Below are 9,735 nucleotides of genomic sequence, written 5' to 3' on the forward strand. Positions count from 1 at the left end.
ACACCTCCCATGGTTGTTTGTAAGAATAAAAACTTAAAAAATAGTATCTTGGGAAACTAGGAAAGGAACAAGTTGGAACCTGGTAGCCATTCCACAAGAAGTAATGATTGTGTTTTCGATGTCTGTATTAAAGGTGTCTTTGAATACAGGTTCCGGAAAAAATCTTGGCTGTTAAAGTATGGCAAGATATGAAAAAAAATTCCTATTTGAGGGATAAATAATTCCCAAAAAGACTTTTCCTATAGAGCCAAATAGATTTAAGGCTTTGAAAACAGCCCTTTAGTCTCTTTTGACTTGCCAGGATGGCTTGGGGGATAAAAAAGAAGAGATTATTTGGTAGAAATCCAAAGGTTGATATATTTTCAGTTGACTCCATTTTTATTTCTGTTCACTTTGAACATGTTTTCTTAAAAAAAAAAAAAAAAAAAAACTGCACTGACCTTTTTGAGAGGGGCCAAGAGTTGGAAAATTTTAAAAATAGAAATAAAGGCTAATAATTCTAAAATTATGTTTGCAACATATGGTGTAATATCTTGAATAGCATGTATAAACAAAATATTTTTAATGTTTTTATGAATATGCAAACAGAGAGATGACACAACATAAATGCATAAAGGACAAGAGGTGATCCAGGGTGAGAAGAAAACACATTTGCTGCCTCAGAAAGCACCCAGCACAGCACATGCAAAACAAAGAACATAATCACCATGGAAACAAACCTCTGGGCATGTCTGTGAGGGATTTTCTAATGGAGAGAATTAAGGTGAAAGGACTTACTCTAAACGTGGGTGGCCCCATCCAATAGACCCAGGCCCTAAACTAAATAAAAAAGAAAATGGAACTGAGCACTCAAATTCATCTCTCTGTCTCCTGACTGTAGCTACAATGTGATCATCTTCCTCGTGCTCCTTCCATCATGCCTTGCTGTGATAGTCCCCATGGTCAACTCCATGAGATCACCAGGAAGAAGGATCTCTAGTGAGGCCTGTCTTTATTAGTTTGATTGAAGTGGAAGAATCTGCTCGCTGAATGTGGCCTCATTCCCTGAGCTGATATCCTGGGCAGTATTTTTTTTTTTTTTTTTTAAAGGAAGCTAATAGAAGGGTTGCATCCATCACCCTGTGTTACATGATATCGGATATAGTATGCTTCCTGCATCTGTTGTCATGACATCCCCACCATGATGGGCTGTATTCTAGAACTGAGGATCAAAATAAAACCTTCACTTGCTCAAGTTCCTTTTGTCAGTTGTGATGTCATACATGACAGTGAGAAAAACAGCTAACGCAATTGTTCTGAGACTGTGACCTACTCTAGTATTTTGAAATAGCTAGGTCCGACAAATCACCAGAGGCCAGGAGTCCTTATCTGTTCACAACATTAACAGCCCCAGTGGATGAGGATGCCACACGAGGATTCGCTAATGTGAGTTTGCAAAGCAAAAAGTTGCAACACTCCAGCTGGAGCCTCCATAATGACTGTTTCAATGTGTCTAATAGGGCTTTCAGTGGTTTCTGAAAGGAGAGAAATGGTAGAAATAAGCTAAGTTGCTTGGAAGGCTAGTCTTATGGGAGTGGATTCAACAGAATGCAAGATTGGGAACTAGGAGAGAAGCAAGTTCACAGACCTATCCATGGTTTCTACCAGCATGTTAAAGATTGACAAATGTCCTGAAATCAGTGTAGGCTGGTCAAATAATTTGAAAAACTAGCCTTGAGTATATTTAATACTAAAGGAGCTGAATAATAACTTTCTGTTTTGCTATGACTACATTTCTAAATATGTTCATAGAGCAAAACTTAATACAATCTAGTTGTTAGACCATATTTTTCTTTCGCAAAACAACTAGTGTTGGCTTTATTTTATTTGACAAATGCACATTGCACCCAATAGCAATAACTTACAGACACTGGATTTTATTTTTCTCATTTAAATCCCTTTATAATTTATAAAATATCATTCTTGCTTTTTCTTTTTTTTCTTTCTTTCTTTTTTTTTTTTTTGGTTTTTCGAGACAGGGTTTCTCTGTGTAGTCCTGGCTGTCCTGAAACTCACTTTGTAGACCAGGCTAGCCTCGAACTCAGAAATCCGCCTGCCTCTGCCTCCCGAGTGCTGGATTAAAGGCGTGCGCCACCACCGCCCGCTCATTCTTGCTTCTTAAGGCAATAGATACAAACACACTTTATATTATCTATGAATTCCCCCACATTCTATTTTTCAGTACTAAACCATCCACCCTATTTTATAAAAGTTCAAAGAAAAGTATTCTACATGCACTTTCAGTGGATTGCCATTCTCTTAGCTTTACTTAATCTATTTTAATTTTTATTTTATATGCATACATATGTATGTGTGTGAGCATGTACTACATGTGTGATGGGGGCATAGAACCTAGAAGAGGGCATCAGATGCCTCAGAAGCTGAAATACATGTTATTCTGAGCTACTTGACATGGATGCTGGGAACAGTCTTGGCTGGTCTGCAAGAGCAGCCATCTCTCCTAATTATTGAGTCATTTCAACAACGCTTCCTCCACCAGATTGGTTATTTGAACTGGGAGAGGTTTTTTTTTTTTTTTTTTCTTTCAACCACACAAATATGTCCTTTAGTATAATCAATTTAAGAAAAGAAGAGTTTTTTCTTTGGAATGTTGATTATTCTTTAAATTGTAGATTTAAAATTCTGTTCTATTTTACCATGAATATGGATATATTATTTACATTTTGAATGGGCCAGATTTCATAAGAAACCTAGACATGTTTCCCTGAGCATTTATCACCCTGATCACAAATCTTGCTAGAATACCAGGAGAACCTGCTTGGAAAAATGATGTTTCAGGGGCCAGAGTAGTAATTCCTTCATGTTTCACCAAGAAAACTAGAGAAGGCTGACCCTTGCTTTAAAACCTGTAGTGGAGAAGTAAAGGACCCTGCTCCTAAAGACGTGTAAATCTTGAGGCCAACAGGCTCTTTTTTCTTTTTAACCTTAGAGATTTACAAATAAGATCACTATTTGCTTTAATAGATATTTAAAACAAATAAGTCACTCTGTTCATGTCCAAAAAGTTCATGGAATTCTGTGGTACAGAAGGAAACTCAAGCAAAGGAAGTTTATGCTGGAGATACACATACTAGAAAAGACTAAAGTGCAGTCTTCTAAAGTACAGTCTCTCTCTCTCTCTCTCTCTCTCTCTCTCTCTCTCTCTCTCTCTCTTTCTCTCTCTCTCTGTCTCTCTGTCTCTCTCCATATGTATATATATATGCATATATGTAGACATGTATATATATGGCTACATTATGTGACAAAATGGTAGCTGTCATAATATGCCAGTTAACATGTCCAATGTGAGCTGATTGTTGAGTATCCCCTGGGAAAAGAAGACAGAAACATGACAAAGAACAAAGAACGTGGATCGATAATGCTTGGGGAAATAAGACAGGGAAGGTTATTTACTCACATTGATCTGTGGCTGCCGTGCCGTAAACTCAGCCTGTTTTTCTTTTGTTAACCTTTAAGCCTGAGTATACTCGAGGCAACCAGGGAGCCAACTAACAGGTGTAGATTAAGGATCGAAGGAGGTCACCGTACCTCTGTCACCACCAGGCACCCATGTAACAACATCCCTGAAGAAATTTAAACATCGATAGCCATAATAAGGGCAAATTTATCAAGCCCAGCCAGCCTGAGCTGGGAGCCCGCCTGCACTCAGCCCATTTGCCCTTGCTAAGGCTCAATTGATTTGGACATTCTTTTACTAGAGTTGATTATCAATTGTGACATAGCAAATTTGTTACCTTCCAAGTGCTGAGCATGTCCGGGCCACTGGAGCATCTGAAGTGAAAACACCTGGCCTTCAGCTACCCCTCACCAGTGAAAGAATGAGACAGCATCGGGCTTTCCAGAGCACCAGAGAAGGCTGCTCTCCAGGGACACTGGGTTTCTTCTGAAGATGAAAAAGCTGGGGGAGGGGGCGAGAAGGTGATGTTCTCCTGAGACCTGAGAAGACTCTTTGATAAGAGATACATGTCTGATTGGTATCCCAACTTGGAAGTTACATCATATAATGATCGTACATCTTGCTCTCTCTACCAGGGACCAACCATATCATTCCGTCCCCACTGAACAGAGCCAGACCCAAACATCTAACACTGTGTGGAATTCCTTATGTTCTGTGTATTATAATTCCTTCTCCCACAATACTCTATAAAAGACTCCGTTTCCTAATTTCTTTGTTATTCTCTATTGGATAACACACTATTTCCTCTGTGTATTTTGAGGTTGGGTCTTAGGCTGGCCTTCAACTCACTACACAACTGAAGAGGATCTTGAACATCTGCTTCATTGTCTCTACTGCACAAGCACTGGGTTCACAGGCATGCACCATCTTGTTAGGCTGATATAACACACTGTTTGCAGCAGAGTTGGTTTGCATATTGGAGTGTTCACTAAATCAACTACCACAATATTGACTGAACAAAAGTAGCTGGTATATAATGCATAAGTGCATGAAAAAATCACAAGAATCTAGAGGTAGATAATAATTCTAAACTGTGGGATTAATAACAAACGTCAGTTTGAATCAGAACCTGCAAGTTGCTGGACCTTGTTCTGTTAATAGATTATATTGGGGAAGTGTTTTCTCACGAATTCCAATTCTTCTTTCTCTCTGTCTTTCCCCGCTTTTTCGTTTCCTCCTCTTTGTCTTTCTCCATTCCTCCCTCCCAGCTTAGCTGTGTCCCTATGTCCCTGTTTTCTTCATCACACAGGGGACCCACCAATCTGCCAGTGATAGTTCTAACAAGCTACAGACACTTACACTTTAGTCTGTCCCACGAGGAGTGTCTACCAGCTAACATTCTGTTAAGAACTTCGGCATTTGTATTCTTGAGAGATAGTAATCTATTTTCTTTTGTACCTTGGGTATCAGAGTACCACGTAGTTATTTTTATAAAGACAGACTGCAGTAGTAACCTAGCTGACTGTCCTTTCACTGAGCCTTTTATCTGTAGTGGTGTTGGAGGGCTTGGAGTTGTTCACACTGGATAAATACCCCTTTGGAAGCTGGAAGTTGGACCTGGTGGTGCACACTTGTAATCTCAATAATTGAGAACCTGGAGATCACAAGCTTGAGGATAGCTTGCATACATTGTACAATCTTATCTCAAAAAAAATATACCTTGCTGGCTTTGCACAATTAATATAAACAAGGCAAATATTACTGCCTTGCTGAACTGAGTCAGGAGACCAGTGCTGATTAATCCAAGGTCACCGAGCTCAGAACTGGGTAACTCAGGTAGAAATAGCATCTTCTGGCTGTGAATCTTGTATTCTTTGGACATTGCTTCTCTGTTTCTATCTCTGTCTTTGTCTCTCTCACTCTCTTAAACCTATAGTCAAATAGTACTAATTAAAAAATAAAGAATATGAAATTATATAAGGAAAATTATGGCTTATTATTGTCAGAGACTGGAGCTGAGGAAGCAGAGAACATGCATCCAGAACATGTCCCCCATCCTCCTTTCCCCTGCACACCTTTTTCCAGAGCAGTACCTCACAGTCACACTCCCTGAAGACTCATAATACAGAAGGGAGACCATGTTTAGGAAACTACTCAAACCTTATCCTCCAGTGGCCCCCAAAGAATAAATGCTTTAGCAAGCTGTACCCACTCCAGCTTTACAACCATCAGCAAGTACTTCTTACCTTGGATAAGGTAGGGCCTGGAGTCACTATGAAGTGACAGTGATCTGTGGCAGATGCTCTGGAGTGCACAGAGGCTTCATGTTACTGAGGCCATTGTAGCCCCGTCTGCTCTGCTAAGCCCCACCTCTGCCTCTGTAGCCAGGTCTGTGTGCTGTATGCCTCATTAAGGTCCACAGTAGCCTCACGGTGCTGTCTGGAAAGCAGCTGTCTCCCAAGCAATGAATCCTGTCCTAAAATACATTATTTCCTCAGCCCACTCTTTCCAGGTCTGTTATCCACATCAGAAAAACAGGGTGAATTCACAACTCCAAACACCTTCATAATGACCACTAATTGGTGTCTGTGCTGATGAGGGCTTAAGGAACTGGAATGGGTCCTTCAGAACAGATTCCATTCGCCTGCCAACTGAGGTCCCCCAGGGCAACAGGGTGTGTGGGTTCTTCTGGAGGAGGGGCTCTGGACATTCCAGTCCTGCATGTTCTGCCTCCTGCATACATTAGCCGTGGGATTTTCAGAAATGAACCCATCACCAACAGATGACAAAGTAGCTTGTGATCTCTTCAGTCCCATCCCCATCCTTCTTTATCGTCCTCTTTTGCATCTTACTTCCTTCCCTACTGGGGACAGAAAGCATAGCCTTTCACATGATAATCAAGAATATTTCCATCAAGCTAAATCCTCTGCCCCAAGCACACATTCTCTCTACACAATCTAAAAATTTAATATGCAGAGATGGAAATACATTGAGAAAAGTAAGAGTATTTCCAGGTAGACTCTGGGCAGAACATACAATCTAAAAATTTCTTTTCATATGTATCCATGACAGACTTCCTCATAGCATTTAAGGTGTTGGGCCTGATCTAATTAGTCGCCATAAAACTGCTGACATTGCCACATACTCCTTCCTTGATAATGTAGGCATGGATATTGACCATTATCATATTACCAAATATAGATGATGTTGTTTGGCTTTGTAGTAAATCCTCTTCAGAAGAAGCAGAGAATGTGAATGCTCTGATAAACGTTAATAATTAAAAGTGAAGAATGGGCTAGGGAGATGACTCAAGACGTACAGTGTTCATATACAAGTGTGAGGACCTGAGGTCAAATCTCCAGAACATACATAAAAATCCATTATAAAAAACATACATAAAAACAGAACATACATAAAAAACCCATTATGCCCATATACAACACACACACACACACACACACACACACACACACACACAACTTTTTTTTAAGTAAAGAGAGAGAAGTTTACTCATAAGAAATGCTGTTTAAACCACAGACATAAAAAGCAAATAAGAAGTTGGCCAGGTGAGAAAAGAGAGGAAGTAAAGAGAAAAAAAAAATCCCAGAGATGTAAAAAGGAACATTTCATATTGGAGAATCAGAATAAAACGTTATGGTGGTTGAGACTTTAGAGTAGGCACACCTTGATGAGATGTGGGTTTCTCTGGGTACAGGAGGGTATTATCCCTTGCGTCATAAGAACTGATGACATGTTGAAGTTGTTTGATGATCTAATTCAATTATTTGTGAAGACGGAGGACTTTTATGCTCCTGTTTGGAAGCTGGAACTTGGTAATAAAGAAGTTAAGAGGATGGAATAGGAAATATGAAAATAATCACTGCATAGATAATAAAGCAGAAGCTACACAGCCTGCACATGCTGTGTGCATGCACACTAAAGGATAATACTTTTACAGAGCAGGAGACAGGGATGGGCGATCAAAGTTATATGTGCATAGGTTTATGAATTTAGCTGGATATAATTAACAGTCTTTAAAAAAACCTGTAGGATAGTCACAATGAAGTATTAAAAGCTAATACACAATAAGTCAGAAGACAGGATTAACAAGATTAATACATCTGCCAAGTCAAAACCAAATGGATTATTCCAGAACACAAGAAGAAGAACCTGAGAAAAGAGCTAAGAACGAGAAGCAGAGAAAAGAGCTAAGAACGAGAAGCATCAGAAGATGCTGATGATGTTATTCCTGTGTTAGTTTACTGTCAGTATAGTGAAGTGCCTGAGAAAATCAACATAGAAACTTATCACAGTTTTAGAGTTTTCTTATAGCCCATGATAGACTGAACCCTTGAACCCTGTGCTGTGAAGCTCATAGGCAGGTAGCACATAGTGGTAGGGACAGGTGACAAGAAAATCTGCTGACCTTGTGTCCAGGGAGAGAATAAGGAGAAGGCTGGATGAAGTGCATGCTCCACATCATAGGGACCCACACAATGACCTAAAGGCCCACCACTAAGCCACATTTCCTAAAGCTTCCCCCCACCTCCTCATTATTTCCCCTTGAAACTATAAATCTTCAAACCTCAAACTACTTCACAATGGGCATCAAGACACCTAAGCCTGCTGCTACTGTGGCTGCTACTGTGTATTTATATATGCAGTTTTCAAATTGTGATGTGATTCACACAGAAGCTTCCCCAGTAGCAAGCATGTGCCTTCCTCAGAGTTCAGAGTCTCTGAGCCCATAGGGTTTTTTTTTGTTTGTTTTTGTTTTGTTTTGGTTTTGGTTTTTCGAGACAGGGTTTCTCTGTGTAGTCCTGGCTGTCCTGGAACTCACTCTGTAGACCAGGCTGGCCTCGAACTCAGAAATCCGCCTGCCTCTGACTCCCAAGTGCTGGGATTAAAGGCATGCGCCACCACCGCCCCGGCGAGCTCATAGATTAAATCTAGCAAGGTCACCTTTTGTAAGTGGTACATGGAGGGAACGTTGTCGTGAGGACAGAAGCAGGGCAACTTGATGTGTTCACTGCATGCTGGTGCCAGGCAGACATGAGCTATATGAAGCCATGGGACTCCGCTTGGGGGTGGGGAACACAGTATGAGGTCCTGCAGGGAACCAGAGCTTTTGGCTTGTGGGAGCCCAGGCCAAAAGGCAGCCGGAAACCAGCTGGTTCTTGGGCTCTTGAACCCTGGCCCAGACGCCACTGGGGGGCCTTGTTAGGGCCGAGAACGAAGTGAGGGCATATGGGCTAGATCGGCCCGCAGCCGAAAAGGAGAAGGGAAGGGATGAGCTCCGGCTACATCCCTTGGGGATGAGAGTTCATGGGGCCTGGCTGCTTGCTTAGTTTGGGTGGCTGGGTTGGTGGTCTCCAGGACTGAGAACGCAGAGTTCTTAGATGAAGACCTGCTCCATTGTTCCCCGCCGGGTCCCAAAGAAGCAAAATAGTCCATGATCTTAAGACATTTATTGTCATGACAGAAAATAGATGAAAACTATACCCTGGTATTTTCAGGGAGGGCCTGAGGTGTTTACCTTTTGCAAGGATGAAGGGCTGGGAAGGAATGCTTAATTGGCTAGGCCCTCTGGCTTTTAGGTATCTCATTAATATGGAGATATGTATTCAGGCTCTGTTGCCTGTAGTCATGCCCTCTATCTTTGGAGGGGCTAGTGGGTGTTGTCCTACATGACTGAAAGGCACAGATTTATGGAGGTCTGCGCTCTCCTGTCAGGAGCCTGGAGTCTGGGAGCACGGCGAAATGCACGGCATCCCTCAGGATCACCTGAGGTCTCTGGCAATTTCTAGCCTGTGCTGGACCAGAAACCACACTGTCCTTTCATGGTCCTACAGAATGTGATGCATGAGATATGGAAAGTGAAGTCTGACTCTAGTAGGAATTTTCACAACCTTGACCCAGGAAACCCATCTGTTAGCCTTGTTTGGAAAACTCTACCCTGGCACCACACAGCTGAAGCACGCACACCCTGTGATTCAAACCTTTGAGTGCCACCTAGCTTTGGTCAGCCAAGTCTGCCCTGATTTGCAAGTCCCTGATTTGCATGACTCCTAGTGGTATGGCAGAGGTTGCGGTTGCGGGATTGTAAAGTACATATACAACAGCTCATACTAAGCTGAAACTCTCCATTTCCAGTCTCAACCTCACACCTTGGAATAATATGAATTCCATTCAGAAAATGGTAGACCTAGACACTTACCCTGTCAAGTACCCTCTCCTCCAATGGAGAGCCCCACACCCATCACTCCTTAATGCAGGAG

At 41.6% G+C, this 9,735-nt stretch overlaps 1 long non-coding RNA gene across 1 annotated transcript; it reads left to right on the forward strand.

Annotated features, from left to right (window-relative positions):
• Nucleotides 1-1,349: 1,349 nt before the first annotated feature.
• Nucleotides 1,350-4,146, forward strand: LOC143443276 (uncharacterized). Its single transcript, XR_013112112.1, has 2 exons — nucleotides 1,350-1,425; nucleotides 3,803-4,146. It is a non-coding gene; the product is annotated as an uncharacterized LOC143443276 (long non-coding RNA).
• The last annotated feature ends 5,589 nt before the right edge of the window (nucleotides 4,147-9,735 follow it).

This window comes from Arvicanthis niloticus, chromosome 1 (genome assembly GCF_011762505.2).
Source record: "Arvicanthis niloticus isolate mArvNil1 chromosome 1, mArvNil1.pat.X, whole genome shotgun sequence".
Taxonomy (NCBI): Eukaryota; Metazoa; Chordata; class Mammalia; order Rodentia; family Muridae; genus Arvicanthis; species Arvicanthis niloticus.